We start from the raw sequence: 25,882 nt of genomic DNA on the forward strand, positions 1-25,882 counted from the left end.
TTCTCTCTCTTTTGCAACTGCCAATGCTCCTGCCCCATTCCCTTAGTGGATGACTTTGTTTCCTAGTCCACTGAGAAAATTGAAACAATCAGAAGACAATTTCCACAGGCTCCCACCATAATATTTATGTATTTACCAGCATCCATACACATAACCCTGCCTTCCCTTCTGTTACTGAAGACGAATTATCCATGGTCCCAGAGCCAGTCCTTCCACTTGTACAGATCTCACCCTCCCCTGCGCTAGAAAACGATTCCAACAATCTCTCCTACCTCATTAATTTCCCTTCTCAACTGGACCATTCCCACCAGCATTTAAACATACTGTTAGTTCTCCCATATTAAAAAATTTAAATAACAAGAGTTTCAGTTTGGGAAGATGAAGAAGTTCTGGAGATGGATTGTGGCGATAGTGGCCAAAATGTGAATGTACTTAATGCCACTGAACTGTACACTTCATAATGGTTAAAAATGGTAAATTTTGTGTTAGGCATGTTTTACCACAATAAAAATAATAATGAAATGACAACCCTCCTGATTCTACTTCCTCTATCAGTTACCACCCCATTACTCTTGTTCCCCTTTGCACCAAATCTGCAATAAATTCCTTCTCCTTCATTTTCTGTTAAATCCACTCAAGTAAAACTTTAACCCCAAGCATTGCACTGGAACTGCTCCTGACAAGATCCCTGGTGGCATTCACGTTGCCAGCTCCAGTGATTAATCACCCTCCTCACCTTACTTGACTCCTCAGCAGCATGTGAGCCAGTCCGTCTCTCCCCAGGACCTGGTGTACCTTCCTCACTTGGCTTCAGGGCCCCATACTCACATGGTGTTCTTCCAGCCTCACCAGTCCCTTCTCACTTCCCACCCCTAGCACTGCAGTGCCCAGGGCTCAGGGCCTTGCTTTGCCCTGCCCACCTGTCTTCGTTCCTTTGGTGATCCCATCTACACTCATGGTTTTTGATACCACCTATATGCTGATGATTCCAAGATTTCAATCTCCAACCCATACCTAACTCTCCACTTAAAACATGCAAGCTACCCAAACCTGTGCTCCTTTTCCCCCTCCAACCCTGGCCCCAATCCTGATCTGCCCACCATCTTTCCCATCTCAATGTCAATATCAGTTTCCAATTGCTCAGGCTGAAAACCTTGGAATCATTTTTTAACTCTTCGTTTTCTCTCCTACTCCACATTTTATTCATCAGGAAATCCTACCGGCTCTATCGCTAAAAAATACCCAGAATCCAACCACCTCCTTTGCCACCACCGCCCCCAACCTAGATGTCAGCAGTGGCCTCCCAGCTGGTCTTGCTCCTGAGTCTATTCTCAATGTAGAAGTTGTTGGGACCCCTTTCAAATATAAGTCAGATCCTGTTAATCCTCTACTTAAAACCCTCCAGCGGCTCTGCTCGCCACTGAGAGAGAAAGCCAGATCTTCACGACGGCCTTCAAGGCCCTATGTGGTCTGGCACACGTCGCCTCTCTAACCTCAGCCTATTCCAGTCCAGACACTATGAGCCTTTTTGGATTCCCCGAAAATGCCAGGCATACGTCTACCTTAGGTGGAATTCTCTCTGCCTGAAATTCCTGTCACCAAGATATCCATATGTCTGACTTCCTCACCTCCTTCAAGTCCCCAGTCTAATGCCACTTTGTAAATTAAGTCTGTCATAACCACCCTACTTAAAATTGTAACCCCCACCGTGCTCCCTTACTCCTTGCCATTTTTCTTTTCATACTGTTTAGCACTTCTAAACACTATTTAATTTACTTATTTATTATGTAATATCATGTATTATTGGTCTCTACTAGAAAGTAAATTCCATGAGGGCAGAGATTCTTGTTCAATATTTCAAGCACCTGGAAGAGGTCCTGATATATAAGAAGACATCCAATATTGTTGAATGAATGAATATGCCACAGAGAATGCCTAGCACATAATAGATGCCTTCCAAATATTTTATAAATGAGCAAATGAATATACGAATGGTCTATCTATCACTATACTGTGGGCATCCCACGGACAGAGATGTGACTTACTCGTTTTTGTGAACTCAGTACTCAGGACAGCAAGGGAGATTCAATACATGTTGGTTAAATAAAAAAAAAAAACACATGAAAATGAATGAGATGAGATTCATATTCTAAGTAGCCTGTTTCCTCCATGGCCCCTCCCAGCCTGGAGTTTTCCATCTGTGGATCTTTGGGGATGGAATTCCCAATGACTAGAATGGAGTGGTCAGGTAAACATGGTGGAGGAAGGAACAGGTTACTGAAGAAGGGCTCCCCTGTGCACTTAACTAAGGCTTCCCCGTCTGGCTGCATGGCAGGGGTTTCCAGGCAGGCACACAGTGGGTCCACAAGTAACAGATGCAAACCAGGCTTCCATAAACTGCAGCTCCAATGTTAGGCTTCCAGGTCCCAAATTCTGATAACCTAGAAACTGGAAAATCAAGTTACTACAACACATCCCTTGTATCTCTCCTTTCAGGGCTCCAACATCTCAACAGGTCAGGCTGGCGCGGGCTCAGACGCCTTTGCAGCCCATCACTCATTTCTGAGGCTGGGGGAGGGGAGGGAAGCGGCTCCATAGGCTGCAGTTACGGGATAGGCTGCTCCTCCCTGCCACACCCCCACAGCCCTGCTTGCAACCGGAGCGAGCGAGCGCCCAGGGGGACGGCAGGTGGGAGGAGTCAGAACTCCGCTACTCTGTTCACGCTATGACCTTGAACCAGTGACTCCACTCTCTAGGCCCTCCTTTTCTCATACTTAAAACTGAAATCTTGAACCAGGTACCACATGATACTTACAAAACTGAACACTTATTCTAACTTCTCTAACTGGACAGTTGGGGAGGACAGCATGGTCCGCACATACGTCCCTGCAAATTCCTCTTGATGCCTCCTCCCCAGCTTGGCTGGCGTTCATTCATAACTATAAACCATCCCGGGGCCAGCTGTGTGACAGGCATTGCATTAGGACTGAACGTACAGCTGTGAGTAGGACAGACACAGTCTGCTCTCAGGCACTTATGGCTCACAGGGAGAAGGACATTCGACATCAGACAACTTTTTAATCACTGCCACATATAAGTGCTAGAACGATGAGGAAGTGACAGTGGCAGAGATTATTGTTGTTCAAAAATCTGTGTGAGCAGATGGAGCATATCTATGGGCTTGTCTGGAGTTTTAGAAAGCCTTCCTGAAAGAAGTAACATTTGAGCTGAGCTCCGAAGGACAGATAGGAATGGACTGAGTGAGAAGGAAGGACATTTCAGAGACAGGAAGGAGCACATGCAAATGTCCTGAGGTGGGAGTCGTGTCAAGGCCACTGCCGCCTAATGAAGTAAAGAGCAAGGGGGCAGAGATGACACTGGTGAAGCTGGCACATGGGAGACCACACAGGGCCTTGGAGGCCAGTGAGAGGGATGTGGTCTTAATATACATTAAAGTTAATGAGAGGGATTGGAGCAGAGTACGGGTGGCGGAGTGAAATGGGATTGGATGTACATTTTTAATAGCTCACTATGTGGAGAATGAACTCTAAGGGGCACAAGTGGATATAAAAAGGCCAGTAATGAAGCAACTACAGTAAAACAGGTGAAAGATGATCAGTATTTGACATGGGTGATGTCAGTGGGAAAACAAATTCAAGGGATATTTAGGAGGCAAAAGTGATAAGATCTTACGGTGGAGGGTGAGGGGGTAGGAAAAAAGAAAGAAACAAAGTATAACCTACTGGTTCAATCAGGGAGTACTGCTTGAGGACCAAGTATGGAAACTAGGTGATACTATTAGTTCAGTTTGGAACACTTGAGATATGAAGTAGAGAAGATGAGTAAGAAGGGTGAATATATAAATCTGGAGTTCAAAGGTCACTGACTAAATAAAGAATTGAGGCATGAATTTGGGAGTCTTCATAGACACAGTACCTGGAGCCATGAAAACTGCACAGGGAGAACGTAGGAGAAACAGAGCCCAGGATGGAGACATAAAGCCCTCCCACATTTATTAACTGAGTAGAGAGGAAAGACAGAGAATATGAAGGAATAAGCAGAGAAGTAAGAGGAAAGTGCAGAGCGACACAATGGCAGCCAAGAGAACGACCTATTCCAAGGAGTCAGGATCAGGTGACAGTGTCAAAGGGCGGAGAGATGAAGTAAGGTGGGGACTTGGAGTCCACAGAGAGCAGGTCTGGGGGAGTGGAAATTAGAAGAAGCCGGATGGGTGTGAGAGGTCATGAAATAGATACAAGGGGTGTAGACTTCTGACAAGAATTTGGCAGTGAGAGAGAAGAGAAAGATGGGTGGAATTTAAGATGGGCCAACCTGAGTATGCTGAGAAATAAATAGAAAGGGTCCAGCAGAGATGAAGACAGAGAAGGGACAGTCAAGGGAGAGAAAAGTTGCCAGTTTCAGGACCCCAAGAAGGTGAGAAGGGATGGAGGACAGGGCAGAGCGGACTCCAGACAGCAGGGGACAGCTCCTCTGCGTGTCCGAAGGGAGGCGGGGAGGGTGAGTCGGCATGAGGGTCAGTTTATCTTCACCCCTCCAAACACACAGTCAGGAAGTTAGCTCTGCTAATGTTTTCCAGAGAAAACCTCAAAAACCTCCAGGACCATGTGTTTCTGGTAAGCAACATAGATCCCAGGAAGCAAACGACCTCTGTGGGCCCCATCCTGACCCAGAGCACAAACCCCACTGCCTCTGATACCTGGCCCCCCAGTCAGACAGAACAAGGCCACACTGTTGCTGCCTCAAGCCGAGCTGGGCACAAGCGATGTGGCAGGATACCGGGGAGGTGGCCCAGGGATAAGCAGGTCAAATCTGGGAAAATGACTCAAAACAGCACCTAAGTCAAGTCCCAAAGCAGCGGTGTGCAGACAGAGGGATCAGAGGTGCATTAGGAGGGAAAACCGCCCTACTCCTTCACGCCATAACCTTGGAAGGACGCAGAGGCTGCCGTCTGCCGAACAGACTAGGCCTTTATTTTACACACGACTGTCCAAGTGAGATGCCTCCCACGCCATTGCCCAGGCACTAAACTACAGCTCCCGGAAGCCTGCAGCCCGGGAGGGTTTCTCCAGTCCACTGTCTCGGCTCTGGCTGGGAGTCTAGGACCAGAATTCAAGCAGCATGTCTTAGTTCAAAGTGCATGAACAGCAGCAGGATACAAAGATTTCAGAGGACAAGCACTTGGCAAGGCCACAGGAGCAGAAGGAGGCTGCAAATCCCAGATCAGCACCTGCCCCCTGCAGATCCCAACCAACACCCTCCAGTCCAGACCCTGCTCCCCTAATCTGCTCTCTTTTCAATCCTTTGTGAGGCACTCCTTCCGTGGACCACAGAGAGGATTCTCATGTACAGTGCCAGTGCTTCTAACAAAAGCTCACCCCCGAGGGAAAATCAGCAGAAAAGCGTAATTCCAGATGAAGAACTGAAGAAGGAACCTATTTAGAATGCTGCGTCCTAGGTCCCTTTTGGCCAGAGCCCCCAAAGCATGGGGGAAAAAAGGAGAAGAAAAGGCAGGGAACCACGGGGCGGTGGTAACTGGCACTTCACAGACTGCCTATAATAAGCAAATGACATAATAGAAATAAACACAGCTTTGGGGAGAGGCGCTGTGAGCACTGGCTTAGCAGGCCCAGGGGCTCCAGGGAGTCATGCTGGGCTAGAAACCCGGTTATTTCTAGGGCACCAAGCAGCTTCAACCTGGATCGGGAGCCTCAGGAAGCAGAGGCCAGAGGGCCAATCAGAGGCTGAGAAACATGGGACAGCTCCAGCCAGGGGGTTTGGTCACTGGCCCACTCCCAGAGCTGGGTAGAGAAAAAAACATGGGACTCTTCAAAGAACCCTGTCCAGTCATGTCTTGAGTCTCCACGTTGGCCAGGAGGGAATGCCTGGATAATCAGTAGGAACAAGTAATCCCCTTATCACTTTTCTTTGTTTTCAGATCGGCTCTGCCTAGAGAGCGTGGGTGCAAATTGGCTCCGCCCATGGCCAGCTCAGAACTCACCTACTTGTTTTGGGCCTCAGTTTCCTAGATGTAACATTGGGAAGGGGAGGGCTACCTTCCCAAGTGGTTGTGAGAATTAAATGAAATAATGCATGTAAAAGTACAGGCTGAATGCAGCAAAGGACAAGGCAGGGATGGCTGAGCAGCCTCCTGCTCAGAGTGGACGATCCACTCTTGACCATCAATAGGAGACCAATGCAGCAAGAATTGGTGCTAAGACAGGAGCTCTGAATTTGCAGTTGAACCTGAAGATCTTTCAAAAGGTAAAAGAAAAGAAAAACAGAATTCATTCTGAAGAGAAGCTTCACAAAGAGTGTATCGGTGGTCCTGTCACTTGGAGGGTTTATGTTAGGGGGTTTACAGGACAGGGACTGGAGACCCTGCCCCTCACCTACTAACACCTAGAGCCCAATACAGTCAAAGCCAGGGAAATACACAACATCCGTTAACCAAAATACATCTCGCCTTCCACCTTTAGGAGGAAGCAGGAAATGATAACAAAATTATCACCAGAGATTTTTTTCTTTAATCACCAGGCAGGATGTGTCCCAAGATCAGGACATATATGTTCAAGCCAAACTTCTGCTTCCAGAGGTTCTGTGCAGTGGCAAAGGGTGACCACGTGACAATATACTCAAGGACAGACGGAATTCTCCAATGACCAAGGAAGCAAAATGCCCCCATGCATTTCAGCAAGACCTTCTCTCACAAAGGTCGAGATAAATAGCTTTTCATAGAAAAAAGAGTTTGTATACGTGGCTCACCTGGCTCCGAGAAAAGAGTTAGCTGATTTCATCACATCTACTGTTCCATCAATTGTAAGGCACAGTCAAATCTCAAAGATGTTCATGTATGGAGGAGGAGGAAGTGCATTAGGATATGTCTGCCTGAGGAAATATTCTATGCCGTGTCTCCAGCTCCCACTCTGCGGCCTTGCCCCGTTAGCCCGTGACAGAAGGACTGTGCAGAGGTTACGCACAAGGCACTCTGCAAGCAGTGATCTTGAAGAGAGAGCAGACTGGCTGGTAGCTCTAACAGCGCACTCTGATACAGCACTTTGCAATTCCAGACATTATTCCCTGAGCCTCTCAATACCCCTGTTAGGTAAGAAGAGCAAATATCACTAACCCTATTTTTCAGTTAAAGAAACAGGCTCACAAAGGTCAGCCGTCCCAAGGTCACAGAGTCAGCAAGTGGCAAACTGGAGATTAAAGCGACATCTCGTTCCTAGGACTGTGCTCTCTGTCCTAGGAGATGAAGCCTGAGCTCTGGACCATTCTAGCATGTCCACTGAAGAAGTCCACAAATAATGCCTGATCGCTGTATTTTAAAATTCTGGTTCTACTCAACAATGTTTTCCTAAGAACGATCCTCAAAAGGATATGGAATACCGGAAGAGTGCCTTGCCTGTCTTCTGGAAGTCACCGCCTATGACCTAAGACAAAGCAGTCCCAGCCCCCTCAGTTTCATCCCATGCAGGGAGCTTAGGATTCCCTGCAGAATTGCCTCCACACCCAGAACAGGGCCGAGGCCTCCTATCTTGTTAATTCCTTCTTCAATCCAGGCCAAAGGGACCTGGGATTCCTGTCCACGCACAGCTACCTAGAGAACAAGGGCAATGGAAACTTCATTTACCCAGGTGGCTGGGAGAGCCCCAAAGATCAAAGGCAGAGCCAAAAATGGTTTCCCTGTCTAGGAGAAGAACAACCACATCCCACAAGCCCACAGACCTCATTTTAGGAAATATCTGGGCTCTTCCCCAAGTAAGACTAGGCTTCTTAGCTGCACGCTAAAACAAAAAGCAGCCTCCTCAGCGCCCAGCTCTTCCTAGAGTTGGCCCTGCGGGGGTCCTCAGCCCAACAACATCAGCCACCCACCGGCATCTGCACACAGTGGTCTTGCTCTCCCACCTCTCCAGTCTGGCCCTCTCCCTTAGGCTCCAGCCCAATGCCAGGGGAGCCCCAGCCTTCTCTTACCACTTCTCCGACTCATGCTTTACACTCCGCCAAACTCAACCACTTCCCATCCCAGTCCAGGTCAAACATTTACCGAGTTAGGTACCGAGCCATGTGCAGGGCCCAAAATATATTTCGAACTTCTCTTCCATAAGCCTGTTGAAGCTTTTATCTCCACCAGGAATGACCTTCCCCTACTACCTACCAAGTGCCAAAGTCCAGCTTGGCCCATCTTTGCAAGTCTGTCTGTAATTCCACCATCTCCTTGAGTCTTTCCTGATCTCTCTGACTAGATATGTACTTGTCCTCACTTTCTCCTTCTTTCAGGGCTACCTTCCCCTGCAGTACAGAACTTGGTACCCTTAACAATGATTTGATGGTCTGCCTTTCCCTCATTCCAGCTTTACAAGCTCCATGGTGGTATATTCATGTCATACTCATTTTTACATTTCCTGCAAAGAGTTCTGCACAAAGGAAGCACCCAATAAATACTGATCTCCTACTGTCTTTTGTATTTTTCTTCTTGAGCCTCCTGGCAATAAGATGGAGCCTGGCACAAAGGGCCTGGGTTCCCAATCTGGTTCTGCCATGTATTTATAGCTTCATGATCTTGGGCAAATTATTTAACCTCTCCGTGCCTGAGTTTCCCCTTCTAAGAAAGAAGATGATAAGAGTATTTATTTCATATGGTTATTATGAGAACTAAATGAGTTAACACTTACAAACTACAGTGCCAAGTACATAATAAGTATCACATAAGTACTTGTTAAGCAAATAAAATCATTGCCAAACTCATCATTTTCCTCCTTAAAATTACTTTTCCTCCCAGATGTCTCCATTTTTGCCAATGGCACTATTACTTTTCCCAGCTTTCCAAGATTAAACCTTGACCTCTTTCTCTCCTTCATGCTTGCTACCCAGCCCATCATCAAGTCTCACAGACTCTGGAAAGAACCAGTGTAGTTCATTTGCCTTTCTCCCAGTTTCCAGGGCTCCAAGGACTTTATAACTCCCTCCTTGATCTCTGGAACATATATCTCTCCCCAACTCCAGTCCACTCTGAATTGTGTATACAAAGTATTTGCAAACATTCCTCTTGTTATATCATATCTCTGCACCAATACCTACAATGGTGCCGTATCACCTCCAGAACCAAGTCCAAACTCCTCTGCCTGTCTCTGGGACCCTCTTTAATCTGGGCCTGCCCTACTTTCCTAATCTTATCTCCCCTATATCTCTCCCCCCCGCCTCAGTAATCTCCTCATGGTTCTGTAAAGACATCTTGCTTGTCTCTACCTCTGCTCATATTGTTCCTTTGGCCAAGAAGCCCTTTGGTTATCCTCCTAAATCCCAAAACCTTTTCATTCTTTAAGACTAACCTCCAGGTCTAATTCTGTCTTGAAAAATTTCAGCCCTAACTGGTCTTTCCCTCTCTAAATTTCATAGTCCCTTTTCCCTTTCTTCAATTATTCTATACCTTATTTGCTATTGATTCACATATTAATCTGATATGCCCAAGTAGACTGTAAACCTCTAAGCAAGATACTAGACCTCACCCAGCATCCTTCAAAGAGAAGAATAATAAAGGAGCTAAAAAGTATATCTATTATCCAGTATTTGATGATGAACTTGCCTGGGAGGCCGGGAGCGGATGAGAATGGGACCCCATACCCTTCTAGCTGATCCTATATGCTGTGTTCACAGATGGTGTGGCAACCCTACCTGGGGGATTTGCTGTAGCCAAAAGCCTGCTCCCTCTGTTGACAAACGCCAACAATCACTGTAATCCAGGCTGCCATATGGTTCTCCTATCCCTGTAGCAGTATCAGTTTCTCAGGGATATGGAGAGAGCAAGCAGGCCAACTCTCCCGTCTACGGAATGGAGGGAGGTCACCTTGACTAGCCCCACCCAATCCAGGAAGGTGCTTCTCCAAGGAGAAACTGAAGGTCAAGCAGATGCAGAACTCACATCCCCTGAGGCACCTGTCAACAGAACCTACCCCTTCCCTGGAGTTCAGGGACCTTTCCTCAAGGCTCTTGACACTTCCCTGGAAGTCCGGGCAAGGGTACTGGGCAAGGGTGGAGAGGAGAAGCTACACTGCCCTCACTGGGTGGAGAAAGCTGCCCAAAGTTATAGTCTAATGTCTGTTTTCATAGCACAGGATCCTGAGGGCCATTAGCAGTAAAACAATTTTATCACTGAGACAGCAGTCCTAATTTAGGAGGGAAACGCCCCATTTTTTGATCAGCTATTCATCATTTTCCCCATTCTCCCTCCTTCGTGGATCTCAAAGGCAGGAGGAGGTCAGGGCGCACCATCTTCCTAAATTGCCTTAACCCCTCCCACCCAATTATCACAATCACAGACTCGAGGAGGCTGCTGGGGTTTGACACTCAGAATGGAATACTGGGCAAGTCTGGCCTCCAGAGAGAAATGCAACATTCCACATGGCCAGATCATCCCTCAGCCCTGGATTTTGCTAACATTTTTGGAGAACGACTATAAATCCACACAAGCACTATTTTGACACCATGTCACTTACCTAATTGGCTTGAAACACTTCTCCCCAGTTCTCACAACTGAAGAAGAAACCACCATTTGTCAGCTCAGAACAAAGCCCAGGGTGTAAGTCTGCCTGCACAAGGTCATGCGGAAAGCAGTGGGCTGAGACTGGACTGGGAGGCTGATTTCCAGGAAGGATTCTCATCATTTAAAAGCAAAACAACAACAAAAAACCTGACAAAGCTGAACAGTCTCCTCTTTCTTATGTAAGGACACAGCCCAGACTCCCCCCTGGCTGCCAAAAGGGAGCTCCTGTCACTTCTGACTGTCTGGTTCAGATCCCAGCTCTGCCACTCACTTGCCACCAGTCACCCTGCCTACATCCTAAAGCCGTGATACCCACCTCTCCTCTGTGGCAACGCAGAAAGCTCTGACTACCGAGATAAATCACTAGTGATCAATGAGCTTTCTCTTCACTTGCGCTGATTTTGAACCAGCTCTCCTGGCTATGATCCTTGGGCCTGGCACATGTAGGTATCCTAGAGTCACACAGGAGAAGAAAGCATTTCTTCACTCATTTTTCCCCTCAACTAATATTTATTGAGCTCCTATTACATGCCAAGTACCACAAAGGTGATAGGGATAGAGTGGTACGCAAAACAGTCAAATTTGCCTGTCCCTGCGTTAGCTTTCCATAGAGGCTTAAAAAATAGACTCCAGACCACACATCAGAGATTTGGTTTTTATTGTTAAAAACAGCAGCAACAATGATAGTAAAGAGTCCAATGTAGCACTTTGTCACTAAATCAAACCCCCATTTTCATCTAAAGAGATTGCCTCGATTTACTACTTTCAAATCTCTACCAACATGTCACAGACCGAGGCTGATCTCTTCCATGAACCAGATGCTTGTTCCCAACTGCTAGTTCCAATCCTAAAGTAAAATCCATTCTCCTTTCAAGTCACTGAGCAGTTGGTTAGCCATCTAACTTACACAAGGCACAAAAAACATCAGGAAGATAGATCCTTTGCACTCAAGAAGCTCACAGTCTAGAGGACCATATATGCATGCCCTGCTTCCCCGTCTGACTATGCTAAGTGGCAGAACAGACTATTATGATTACAAAATAGCTATGAACTGTCACAGAAACATAGAGGATGCCACAATTCATTCAGACTGAGGTGATCAGGAAAAGCTTTGAAGAGAAGTGGGATCTGAGCTGAAGGATGAAGAGGCTAGAAACTGACAGAGAAGGAAAGGAAAAGCATAAACAAGACAAGGGAACAGAATGTGTAAAGGCACAAAGGAAGAAAAATGTAAAATGGGTTCAAAAATTTCAGAGCAGTACATTTTGGCTATAGCAAAGAGTAAGTGTGGAAGATTGGGCTCAGGGCTTAAAGGTAGGTGGGGGTCCAAGAGCGGAAGGCCTTGCATGCCACGTGAAGGAGTTCTCACTTTATACATTTACTTAAGGGCAATAAAGAGCTACTAAAGATTTCTGGGTTGGGCAGAGAGAATCACTTTGTTTTAGAAAGCTGACTTCAGCAGATGATGCATGGAAAAGAGCAGAGACTCTGAAAATAAGGAATTCCATTTAGCAGCTACTGTGTGCCGGTCTAGGTGAGGTAGAGCATAATAAATTATGAAAAGAACTGGATTGAAGAGACTTTACTGTAGTAAAAACTGTCGTGAGTGGACAATGTGCTGTATACAGAGGAAAGGAACCAAGGATGATTTTGAGTTTTCTAATGGCTTGGAAGACTAGATTGATGTCATTATCTAAGACGGGGGTTTCTGGTGGAGAATAAGATATGGTAAGGAATAGATAATGAGCTCAATTTGAGACATTTAGAATTGTATCCTCTGTTAAGACCTCAGGAAGATCAAAGGCAATGCCTCAAAGAGTCTTTGAGACAGACAGACAGTCCTCCAAGGATCTTAAAGACATGCCTCCTAGGTCCTTTCTGTTAAAGAATAGGGGGGATTCCACTAATCTGAAAGATGTGGCCCCACAGCAGCCGCACAGGGCGCTCAAGGTAGAGAAGAGCTTAACTCGATAAAACTTGAGGGTGTGGCTTTTGTCTACTGTAGTGAACCCTGATAAGATTCATAGGCAAACCACAAAGTTTTAAAAAGGAGTCTACTAGCAGGAACACTGCCAGCTTGGACTAAAAGGGCCCAAATAGCACAAAATGAAAAGAAGCCTTTGGACTCTGAAACCTCTACTGGTAGGAAGTGGGCTGACTATACTGAAAAGAGTTTTTATTTTCAATATATTATGGTCTTAAAAAGCCCTTTCTGGCTGGGGAGAGACTACCCCTTGGGCCAAGCCAGTTCTTGGAGACAGCAAAAGAGTCCGCCAGGAACACACCTTTGATATGCAAACTAACCAATCCAGAGCCCCGCCTCCTCTCTCTGCCCCTTAATCATCCCAAGAGCAGGTACTAGACAACCAGGAACCACCCCTACAGCTTAGAGCTCACCAAAATCATTCAAACTAGCCAGTCCTGAACTGTTTAGCCTGCCTTGCCTTGCCCTCCCCCAAGGAAGCCCCAATAAAGTCTTCGGCCTAATGCTTTCCTCTCTTTTCTGTCTTTTGCTACCTGACCAAAGCCTTCCCCTGTGACTGTGTGGCATGTGGTGACCCCCTTTCTAGTGCCTGTGAGTATAGTAAAAACTTTGTTTCGGGGGGCCTTTCCTGTGTCTCCTCTTGTGACTGGACCTGACTGACCCATCACTTACAAGAACACAGAATACTGAGGAACTACTTGGCTGTAGACACAGGCTATATTTTATGGAAAAGGGAGGTTATTTTCTGGAGGCAAAACCAGGAGCCCATAGGGCAAAACCAAGAACAGTGGAGAAGCATTCCCAGGCAGCAGGGCTGAGCCGACTCCTGTGCCAGGCTGGATTTCAGAAAGACCAGGGCTCCCCTTTCTAAACGGGAACATCTCCCTCAGACACAAGGCTAAGGGCACACGACAGCTGAATGTGATGTGTGAGTCTAGATTGGATCCTGCACTGGGAACAGGCCATTAGTAAGACAATTGGCAAAATCTGAATAACATCTATAGATGAGTTAGTTTTATTGTGTCAATACTATTATATAATAGTAGAATACGATTATACTGTTGTATAATTTGGGGAAGCTGGGCAAAGGACAGTCTTTGTACTATTTTTGCAACTTTCTTATAGGTCTAATATTTCAAAATTTAAATTAAAAAATAAATTCATTCTAGAATGTTTAAGCATTACCAATTTTTTAAAAGGGGGGCATCTATGGCAGTTATCCTAAGTCTATTCCAGCATTGTGTGGTGGGGGAAGGGGACAGATAACCTGTCTCTTTAGTTTACTTCTTCACGTCAAGAGGAACAATGCTCGAGTTCTCATACCCACGGAACCGTATCAGAGAGGTCTCATCTGCACCCAGACCTGAGCCTAGTGTCATACGGATGAGACTTTTTTGAGGGAGGAGGATCTTGGGCGAGGATGAGGGTATATTTTGTATCTGAGGACTGTAAATAATTTGTAACCAGAGGGAATACTGTCATGGTTTCAAAATGTGTCCACAAATTGTTTGACAATCCTTCCACCAATAGGTAGAGTCTAATTCTGCTGCCCTTGAACCTAGCTAGAGCTTAGTAACACTCTCCTAATGAACAGAATGTGGTAGAGCTGATGCTAGTGACTTCTGGGGCCACATCATAAAAGACAGTATAGCTCTTTGTCCGGCCCTCTCTTGGGCAGCTCCCAGGTGAGGTCCCTGGCCCTCAATCCCAGCTAAGCTGCTGGGTTTGAACCAGCCAGCAAGAACTGCTAGACATGCCAGGGGAGAACTTTGAAGCAACCCGGTCAGCTACTGTCTGACTACTCATCCACCACCTGACAAAAAATTGGATGCCAAACCTCCTAGCTGAGCCCAGTCAACCCCCAGGACTATGAGAGATAATAACAAAGAATTGTTGCTGTTTGAAGCACTACTGTTTTGGGGTGATCTGTTGTGTAGAATAAGTAACTGAAACAATGTGCCACAGACAGTTGGAAACTAGGACTCAGAAAAATTAAGGGGCTTTTCCCAAGTTCACATAGCTAGTAAGAAATGGAGTCAGGATTCTAATAAATATCAGTCTGAATCCAAAGCCATTGTCTTTTTGCTAACAGTAGACATGTCAAGACCAGTAATTGCAGCCAGGCTGCACTGAATATTTCTACAAGCAGGAGGTGTTCTAAGCACTTTATAGGGACTAACTCACTGAATTCTTATCACAGTGCTTTGAGGTAGGTATTATTATTAGCCTCATTTCATAGCTGGGGAACCTGAGGCACAATGAGGATGATTAATTTGCCCAAAGTTCCACAGCTAGTAAATCACAGAGCCAGCATTCACCCTTCAGTCAGCTCCAGAGCATGCAGTCTGAACGCTATGCTGCTGGTTGAAACTTCAAAACAGATTACATAAATTGAGAAAAGAACCAGGAACAGCCCCTTAGGAATTGTACCCTTTACAAGGTGGTCAAAAGGAGAAGGGCCAGTGACGGACCTGAGAGGGAGGGGGAGGGGAAAGAACCAAATACTCTCCTCCAGTGTTACTAGAGGAACCCATGGCGGGTCCCACAAGCCAGCTTCCATCTTTAAGGGTGACCAGTCAACCATGAGCCAGCCACAACCCGCTCCCCCGGGCTCTCAGTTGTCGGGACCAGCTCTTTCAAAGAAAGTCATCTTGGACCCACAGGATGGAGAGTAATGTCCACTGGGTTACCCTATGACACGTGGCAAGAGAGGCATTATTGCCCTTTTCTACTCTTCCTCTTACTATGACAACCATCACCCCTGCTCTGGAATCGTTAGGCTGTTATTTAACTCCAGAGGTGAGCTGTACTTACTTTTAAAAAATACAGCCCAGTGAGGACCATCAAACCCACCGGGACCCTTTATCAACGTGACATTTAGACACGGCTCCCTAGGGTGCACAAGTTTCTGCTGATCCCTTCACAGAATGAATCTAAAACCAATGCCTTTACTTCTTACTTTTGTACAACAAACTCTGGGCCTAAGGCAGGCCATTCGCCAGAGGCCCTGACGCTGTGACAGCACACAGCAGAAGCCAGGAGCCCACTGCGTGTGGACAAAGGGGGAAGCAGGGCAGAACCGGCGGAGGTGAAAACAGCATTTCCAAGGGAACCAGTCTCAGCTCCCATTTGTCCTCTCAGCTAGCTGGGTGCCTACCACGCACAGTAGAAACCTACTCAGATAATTTACATAATAAGAAACAAAGACAGCAAGCTCCCTCCCAATCTGGGGGCCACCCATGTGCCTCCCTTCAGCCTACAAAGTAATTCTTTCCCAGCAGCAGTTTCTTTCTCTCAGAGGTGATGATGTCTTGCTCTGCCCAGAGATTGATACAATCTGGCTCCACATCCTCGGATCTTCTCAGTTTCAGCCTGAAACACCTGGGCCAAGCCCCGGAGGCACCATCGAAAGGGCTTACTGTCAGAACTCGGCCAAGATAATTCAATGTACACGTTACTAAGAGGCCACTGCATGTTACTGGCCTTTTTGGAGAAAGCTTTCCTTTTTGAAAATGAATGTATGGGCGTATGGGAAAGGTCTTCTTGGAAAAACGCCACATTTTTTCCCAAAAGAATGGAACCTGAGAGAGATTTAGCCTGATTTGTTGGATATGGTTCCACCTTCCTAGGGACCTATCCCAGGCCTTGTTCCTTCCTTCCCAGTAGGCCCATCAGACCTGAGGTCCAAAGAAGAGTTGGAAACTTGGTGGTAGAAATTTCTGGAAACTTCTCTGGTTCTTGGGAATGGGAGCTGAGGAACGGCTGTTACATTTATGACAAATCAAGTATGACAGCAGGCCTTGGTAAGAAGGCAGGGAGCACGGTGGGATGAGGTGGGAGGTGGGGAGGCCCAGGTAAGAGGGTCTCAGGAGTAAAGCCCGTATGAACAGACCATGAAAAGGAAACCGACTACAAGTAAGTGATCAGACAGGCTGCCTTTGGGAGCCCCAGTGTCCTTCCCAAGAAGTTCCTCACTCGTGGGCCTTGGCTTCACTCTGTGACAACTGGATCATGCCATGGCCTAAGACTCCTATCTTCCTTTTTTTAAAAAATTCTTCTTTTTTGTCATTTTTTTCCTGAAATCCAAGTAGCAAATGACATTGCTGGGAAAGTTGCACTGGGTGCAGCTGCACTGCTTTTCTCATTCAGAGACAAGAATTCAGACATGACAGATCACCTGCTTCATCTACTGTTCCATCCTGATGGGTACATACATTCTCCTCTCTAAAGTCATACAAAGTCACTCCGGAGGAGAGTCATCGGTTGGGCAGTGTCTGTGAAATTCATTAGGGCCTAAGCATCTGTGGGGAGGTACTGTCCTGAGATACACTGACGGGCAGGGCCACCAGCAGAAGGGACGCTGAGTCGAGGAAGCTGAGTGCCACAGCCTCCTGCAAGGTGATGACCAGTGGTCCCTAGGAGCTCTGAGCTAGAAGAGGCCTCCCTCTGGAGAGTCTCCCCCAACCCCCACCCAATACTTCAGCCCATCAGACACAGAAGAAAAAGCACTTCAAGGAAATGGTGCAAGAATGAACTTGCCAAAAGACAGACAAGAAGAAAATTCGTTTCTCACTCCCCACCCTTGTGGCAGAAACACAATGATCTGAGAACCAGTGGTGCCCTCCAGAGGCCCCCAAGCTGCCTACTAAGCTAAGAGCTACAGCCCCTCCCAATTGTGAGCTTGGCTTACGACAGAAGATGTCTGGTCAGACCTGTTACCTTTTAAGGTATTCGGCTTGAAGCATGCGCATCCAGAGTAACAGAGGTCAGTGGGATGATCCGGTGAGAAACCAGAACGGGGAATAGCCGGAGAGCTCATGTGGCAAGTGAAACTGGAGAATTTTGCAGAATGCCAACTAACCAAAAGACAGAAAGGGATCACAAGGCAAAATATTGACATGCGTGAGGAAAACCACCTAGACGTAATTCCAAAACTTGAGAAAAGAGAATTACTTGCAAGAAAATGAAGATACTATGGACTATCCAGAAAAAAAAAAAAAACCAAAAAACTGAATAGACACATAACTGTAGAGCAAAATTCTGTCCTTTATCAAGGTGTCTGAAGGTGCTTCCCAAGGTTGTCTAGTCCTTCAGCCTGTGCTGTCATTTGAGGAACCCTGAAATTTGTTTTGGACAAAAGCGGTCAGTAGAGAAGGCACAAGGGCTCACTCATTCCCTTTTTATTTGACAATAGCCATTGATCAAATATTTACTTAAATATATTTTAAGTTACTGCCCCCAATGACCTTATAATCAGGTGAAGGAGACAGGTATTGACCTATCAAAAGATAATTAACCATGCGTGGCATAAATGATAAGCATCATATAAGTGATACAGGCCATAAATACTGAAACTCCAAGAATAAGAAAACAGTGAGGCATACTTCTTGACGTCAGGAATGTAAGACCAGCACAGCATCCTCGGGGCAGTAACACCCAGCAAATAATTAGGGCAAGAACCCAAAGCAGGAAGTCTTTATCCTACAAACATTTAAGGTTCATACTTTCATCAGGTTCCATACATCAATTAACTAATTAAAATTAAAATTAAACACCACAAACTCCCAAAATGCCACCTGTAATATGCCCACACTCTTATTTCTTTGACTCTGAGTGGCCACCAGATCCATCCCAACCCAGTACAGAAACGAAGAAAGAAAGTATGAACAATGCATCGTGAACCCATCCCCTGCCCCCGAAACCCCTAGATCAAAGCAGGATGGATCAAAGACCTGCTTTCTTGGAGAAAAAGAAGCTTCCAGCCATTTTCCAGAGACTTTCCGCAATGTCTCCCAATAACAATACAGTGTAAGATAAGACCTGCTGAAGTCAAAGAGCAAGCCAGGCAGGATCCAGAACATGGGGCCTTGGTTGGCCCCACAGACATGGTGAAATTTCAAAAGAGACACTTTGGAATATTGGTCTTAGTCATCCCATTTATGAGAGAGAAGAACAGTATCTATTTTGTGGGTTTCCCAAAAAAATTGACCAACACAGACCCATGGACACAACAGATGTGTAGCCTACTTGTGACCTGCACAGGACAAGCATTCCTACCCTGGACTCATGTGGGCTTCCCTACAATTAGGTCACCTACAGAGCCCATTCTCTCCTCACCCCCATCTCCCCAGCCCAGCCCAGTGAATCTCAAGTTGAGATAAATAGGAACATCTGGGTGAAAAATACAGTTGTTAGTGAAAATCTCCCCCCTTGCCTGTCATTTTTAGTCTACTTCTAGAATTTAACATTTTCACTTACTAGTCTTTTGAAATGCTCACATTGGTCTAAGTGAGTATGAGTTTGTTAATAATTAACATATATTGAGCAAGTGCTTTATTAATCATTTTACATGCATTATCTCATTTAATACTCATAGCAGTCCTGTTAGGTGCTATCACTACCCCCATTTTATAAGAAACTAAGACAAAGAGATAACTTGCCCAATATCGCCCAGCTGGGAAAATTCAGAAGATGGTTGCCAGACACAGGTCCATCTGGCATTAGAGCCCAAATTCTTAGTCATTACACTGTATTAAGTAGACTTTTTTTTTAAAGGAAGGTACCTATGAAAAACTTTCAGCTTACATCACACTTAATAGTGAAAATCTGAGTGCTTTCCCCCCACGAATAGAGCAAAGATGTTCATTGCTCCTACTCAACATTGTATTTGTTAGTTGTAGCCAGTGCAACAGGGCAAGACAAATAATTAAAAGCAAACAGATTAGAAAGGAAAAAGTAAAACTCTCTTTTTTCATTGATGACACCATTATGTACATAGAAAAAAAAAAAAAGAAATCTACCCCCCAAAATTATTAGAATAAGTGAGGCTAAGTTCACGTGATACCATTTAAAAAATTGTCTTTTTATATACTAGCAATGAGTAACTGGGAAACAAGATTAGACAAAAATACCATTTATAACAGCATCCAGAAAACATGAAATACCTACGGAATTTAACAAACTCGGTGTAAGACCCATTCACCTATAACTGCAAACCGTTACTGAGTCACTAAGCCTTCATATACTACTTCCATAATTACAAATAGACTCTTTAGCCCAGCATTCAAGAGAGGTGAAAATATCACCCTCATCTACCTCTCCAGACTCCAGCCCATTTCTCCGATTCATTCTGGTTATTTTATACACCACAAACATGCCATTCTGCTACTGAAAATGCTGCTCTCTCTGCACAGGATAGACTTAACCAATCGATTCATGTCTATCCCTAAACCACCCCCACCTCATCTATCTCTGACTTTTAGAGTCCCACACCGAACTACTTTTCCAAGAAACTGTCTTTAATCCTTTACGAAGACATGATCTTTCCTTTAGGATGCTTCCTCTCCTCCCCAAAGCACTATGTTAATGTATCTTGTGGCATTTATCATATTCTGCACTGAATTACTGTTATATCTTTGTACTCCTAGATGGCAAGCTCCTTGATGACAGGAACCGTGTCTGAGGCAACACCCTGAGGTACCTGGTTCTTTACACAGAGCCCATGTTCAAACATCTGTCGAAGCAAACATTTGAAAGATGGGATTGAAAGGAAGCTCTTTTAGTAATACAGCTTCTGGGATACCAAACTGTACCACGGTCACAATCGGATTATTGCTGTCCAGACATTCCCATGGGCCAGACCAGGTATTTAGCTATGTGGTGCCCTTCCTCTCATTCAGCCCTGAGGAATGCTAGTTCAGCTGGGCTTCTGTTAGTTGGACCAGTATCAAGATCAAGACCAAGAAAACAGTCCAGCCTAAAGGACAAAGACAGATCCTCAGTCTGTATAAGCAGATCAGGGAGGGAAGACGGAGGGGGAAGCCAGAGTCCACAAGCTCAGGGGCAGAAAAGTTGTGAAGGAAAAAGAGAACCATTAAGGATTCTGTTTCTGAAGAGAGAATAAAGAGTAACCTGAACATCACATCTTGGGGGGCTCTGTTGCTAGTAGAAGGTGGAAAGCGTCCAGGATAACCTGGGCCTCTGCCACTCTGGACACATCTGCAAGGGTAAAGGGAATGCTAGAGGTCTCCAGCCCCACCCAGGGAGACAGGCAGCACAATCAGGTCCTGAGCGGAGGTGGAGAGAAGAGCTAAGAGGCTCTGTCCCAGAGAAGGTCCCCGGAGAGGCCATTTGGGTCTCACTGTGTGGGCAAAGCGGGAGGGAGTGCTACTGTGGAGCAGAGCTCCTGTGCCACCTTTGCCAGCCACAACTCGCCAAAGAAAGCTCCTTAGCAGAGCCTCTGTTCAAAATTACAAAAACCATTACAGCTGATTAGCAGCAAAAGCTCTCAGTCAGTGTGGATCTCTGTCTTTTGACCCCAGATCAGGAAAAGCTTCCAAGCTGTTTGCCTGGGACAGTCTGTCCTCTTTCATGTCATCCTGTAGGTTTGCTTTAGTACCTACAGCCTTCCATGGAGCTCTAGTGCACCACGAGCATTAGGGGTCTCATTTCACACGATGGTCATTTTTTTTGAACTTGTCATAATTTAGCACTTCATCTATTTCCCCCAATTTTCAAAACTGTCCCCTATATGGTCTCTTGAAATTCATAAATTGGATTTATTTCTATGAACAAATTCCGATAAATAAGTGGGAAGGGAGGGTTAATTCACTAGAAACAAGAAAGACAAAAATCCCCATTTCACAGACGTCATCCAAAACTCAAAAGTCTAGGGGGAAATTTCTTTTACCTTTGGTGCAAATTATACTAACAGACTCCAGATCTTGAAAAGAAAAACTCCAGAACGAGTTGTTGAAGACTGTGGAGGGGAAACATCACTGATACTAACACCATCATCCTTTTTCCACCTCAGTGTTGAAAACTGCCGAATACCATGAAGCCAACAGGATTCAGAGGGTGAAGACTTGTCACTCTTTAGATTTGCAGAGTTCCTTTTTTACCACTTATTCAAATGGCAACTTTCTGACCCTCTGAAATTTTAACACTATGTTCAAATCAGTTACCTTAAATGTACTTCAAAATAATATTCCAGTGGCTCATTCCTCTTGGAATCGTACCAGCTGTAGATGAATATGGTCAAAACCAAACTCTTTATCAGCAACTGGAGTCTTTGGCTTCTAAATGAAAATCAAAGCAATCATGTCCTGTGGGGTTTTCTCTTTCCATCTGTGGAATCACGTGATTCCCCATATGGATGCTATTGTGAGCTTACCAAAAGTGGGGAACAGCAGGGACTGCTGCATGCACAGAACTGCAGCCCTAAGGCTCAGGGACAGACCCCTGGACCTCTCCTTTGAGCATTCCAGTTAAGACTCATTCACAAAATTCATTGTCATACAAAACAAATCGTCTTAATGGCAAAGTATCTGAAAACTAAGTTGATATTTTTATTTCTGATCCTAGAGTATTATTTGGGAGGTAGGGTACTGGTTAAGATATTAGGTTAGGTTAACAAAATGAATATGTATTCAATGGGAAGAATTTACCATAAAATTGGCTTAGTGGCAAAATTTACATTCTCCATCTGTTAAGAGGAAAATATAAGACTACTTTGAAAAACATTTTGCTTTTAGAGAAATACACATTTCAGGAATATGTTATTTTGCAATTGCCTCAGAGCTGGGTGGCTGAGGACAGGGTTGAGAGGGAGTCTTTTCACCCTGTCTTCTTATGAACTTCCTGGATTTTGAGCCATATAAATGTGTTACATATTCAAAAATACAAATACAACTTAATAAAAATAAAAGCTAAGAATGTATTTGCCATTAGGAAATAAAATTAAAATGTCCTAGATAATAAAAGATGTTAAAGAGGCTTGGGACCAAGAGGAAGTTAGTCACCTCGTTAGTTAATATACCATGCTAACTCCTAAAACATTTGTTCATCCAAATTGAGTGTTGTTTTATTTTTGTTTAAACATGGGGGAAGGAGAGTGGTAATCTACCCTCAGAAAAAAGGAGAAAAAGGAGGGTCTTCTCCATCAAGACCTTTATTCTTTACTGCTCAAATCCCATTAACACTAAACAGCACAATGATTAAGCACATTGTGGTTAAGTACTCTAGTTGATAACCGATGCCTGGGGGAAAAACAGGTTCCCACAGCGACCGGTAAAGGCTGTCATCAAACTCGGCTTTTCCTCACTGGGCTTCATGTCACAGATCAGAGTTAAAGTTGTTTTAGTATTAATCTGGAGGCTTGCTTTTTTAACTTCACTTGACTTTGTCCATTCAAAAGACTCTTAATGAGAGTCCCTCTATAAACCAGGCATGGTACTAAACACTGGGGGGCAGCAGAGGTAGGAGAAATAAGATCTCGAAGATAAGATATAGCTTCTGCTCCCCCCAAAAAGGAAAGCAGCCACTCAAGAGAAATAATGACATTGCAATGGTAATTCTACCCCTGAATCTCCAACCCATCCTTGTCCTAAACCCCAGGACCGGTCAGTTTCTAATCCAGTTTCACTTTCCCATCTTCAAGCTGCAGCACAGCTGGGTTCCCAGCTGGCTGGAAAGAAAAGATTCTTTAAATAAACAGCATTTTAAAAATATGCAGTCACTTTTGCTATTCTGAATTTGGTGAACCACCTTCCTCTAATATGTGAATCTGAGTACCAGATTAATTAAAAATTATCCTAAAGAATGTAAAGTCCTGGGAGAATACACCTTTTCTGTCTTTAACAGCAAAGTACACCATAGGTTGGAAGAAAACTGCAAATCAGAAAGTCCCAAAGTTAGAATTATCTTTCTTTTTTAATGCTAAGTCCTGTATCTATTCAATAAGGAAACCGCTTTAGACCATATATAGAGGAAAGCAACAAGATAGGGTGTGATTATACAAAAAGATATGCAACCATCATTAAAAATGCAGGACTATTTGCAGAACAGGATGCTTTCACAACACTGCACAGACTTGCTAATCCCTAAGAGTCCTTTCTTGCTCTTTTTCCTCTGCTTTCCTCAGAAGGCACAGAAAGCAGCCTCCATGTATGCAATCTTCTTAGAAATGCAAATATTTTTACTCAGCTCTTTATTGGAGGTAGTAATTTTGGATGGATGATACACAGTAGTTCTATAAAAATGCCCCTCTGGCAGATACTGCTATTCCAGCAACACTTTCACTGGCTTCAAATCAACATTAAACAGTTGCAGAGAAATTAGCCATTTGTGAGGCCCTTTTAGAAGGGGTCCAGTATGACCCCTGCATTGGTGTTACAGAAACATATGCTAAAATGTAAACAGAATATATTCCTAGAAATGGCACATTATCCCAAACTCCTGGCCCACCAAAACACAGTTTTCTAGATGATCACCAAAACACAGAACCCAGGCATACTCAGACCTGAAACTGCTAAACAAAGTAACAATTCACCCATAGTTGCTCAACATAACGGCCACGATGACAATTTCCAAGTGCCAGTTTCCCTATTTTGCAATGGGCAAATCTGCTCCAAGGAGAAAATGTTCCCAGTGACCCTGTGGCCCAGAGGGCTTTCTTTAGAGATAGAAAACAGAAAATGAATTTGTTAGTTATTTCCTGCTGAGCACAAGGAAGGTGTTGTGGTTAGTTAGGATGATTTTATTTCCTTATTCAATATACCATCACCAGTGCATGTTTTCTTTAGCCACACAGTAGAAAATTAAAAAATGCAGTTTATGTTCTTCTGTCCTGTTATCATTTGTTCCACAAGTTTCTTCTCCCAAATACGTCCTTTAATTTCTAATCCTCATATATAAAGCCCCCTACCCAGTGACTTGCACCTATACACTATCAGTTCACAGCAAAAATCTTTGCATTCTAAAATGTTTACTTCTGTATACATTCCTGCTCGTTGCTAATTTGTGAGGTGTGCAGGCCTTCCCTTTAGCAGTGATGGAGGTCCTAAATTTACCTTTCTGAGAACTGTGCTACACACGTGCTCTTTTAATAATATGAGATGATCATAACCTAAAAGCAGACTATATTTCTGACTCCCAAATCGTTCACTCATTATCTCTACATTCAACTATTAAACTCTTACATGCTCACTAAAACAATTATATTTCATGGGGGAATTATAATTGATAGGGCAAAGGGAAAAAGGAGGAGGAGGAGGAGGAGGACAGGGGATTATCTGACAATGACCACAGAGTCTCAAGGGACCAGACTGGGGATTATGTGGCAATGTGCGCTGTGCATATTCAGGAGCAAACCAAAAACAGAAGCTGTCCTTGGACAAGGTTCAGTAAATGTTTTTACTATCTATTTCCCACTGTACAATACATTTCCACAGCTCCCCAAGGGATCTCAGATAAAATACTTAACAGAATGAAAAATGAGAAATTCTTCACTGGTCACAACTTGTCATCGTAAAACATTTCAGAGCATAAAACCAACATTAAAGAGCAGTTAACAGTATTCCCCAGAACAATGTCAGAGATAAATTGCAGTTATCACCAAAGTTTTTCTCCTCCTTATTAAGATACTGCCAGGTTCTTCTAATTAAAGTAAAGGGATCAATGCCTAGGTATATTCCCCCCACTATACTAAAATTTGTCTCTTGAAGGATAGGGGTGAGGGGTGGGGGATAGGAGAAAGAAGTAAAGCATTGATCCATTAAGATGAGGGCAGCAAAACTTCCTATGAGCTCTTACACATTCTTTGCTACTCATATCTACACTACCCAGAATCAGTTGGTAAACTGGTAAACATGCCAACTTCAGTGACAGGCCCAGGACATCTATCACAATTCAGTGATTTCACAGCTCAGAGTCACACTGCAAGTACCAAATTCAGCCTCAGTTGGGACAAAATGAAACCCCAAGTTAAATAGATTAAACACAAGACAAGCTAAGACCAAATTCTCCAGTAAAGGGGACAGTTTGATTTGAAATGCCTTAATGAACAATGAACAGTAAGTACTGAATTCAGGGACAAAAGGGAAAAGTGCTTAAACTGACATTTCTTTGACTTCTGACATGGGAGACCTCCATTCCCAGCTGCACAGATCTACAGATTGCAGTTTTTGTTTCTAATCACCTGCATTCCTGTGCAACACCCAACATCGTGAAGATGAGATGCAGTCTACACATCCTGCCAGTAAGATGTCAGAGCTGAACTTAACAGCGTTCAGCAGAAGTTACTCTATTTCACCGTCATCACAATCAACAGGACTAGTAAGATCTCCCAAAAGCAGCCAAAAGAGGTGTCTGCTCGCTAGTCCTGGAGGTTAAGAGGAGGCTGTGCTACCCGCCTAGCCAAGACAGGCATTCACGCCGGAGAAAAAACCCGAGCCTCACGGAGGACACACGGAATACAGTAGCAGGAAAAGTCAACTCTGTCTGCGCCAGCGGTGTGGGGAGCAGAGCGGAGCCCAGGAGAGGAAGGAGGGCGGGGG

General features: G+C 44.7%; 1 protein-coding gene across 4 annotated transcripts in view; it reads right to left on the reverse strand.

Annotated features, from left to right (window-relative positions):
- NRG2 (neuregulin 2) overlaps nucleotides 1-25,882 on the reverse strand; it is a 171,250-nt gene that overhangs the window by 143,508 nt on the left and 1,860 nt on the right. The window lies entirely within an intron of this gene.

This window comes from Manis pentadactyla, chromosome 13 (genome assembly GCF_030020395.1).
Source record: "Manis pentadactyla isolate mManPen7 chromosome 13, mManPen7.hap1, whole genome shotgun sequence".
NCBI lineage: Eukaryota > Metazoa > Chordata > Mammalia > Pholidota > Manidae > Manis > Manis pentadactyla.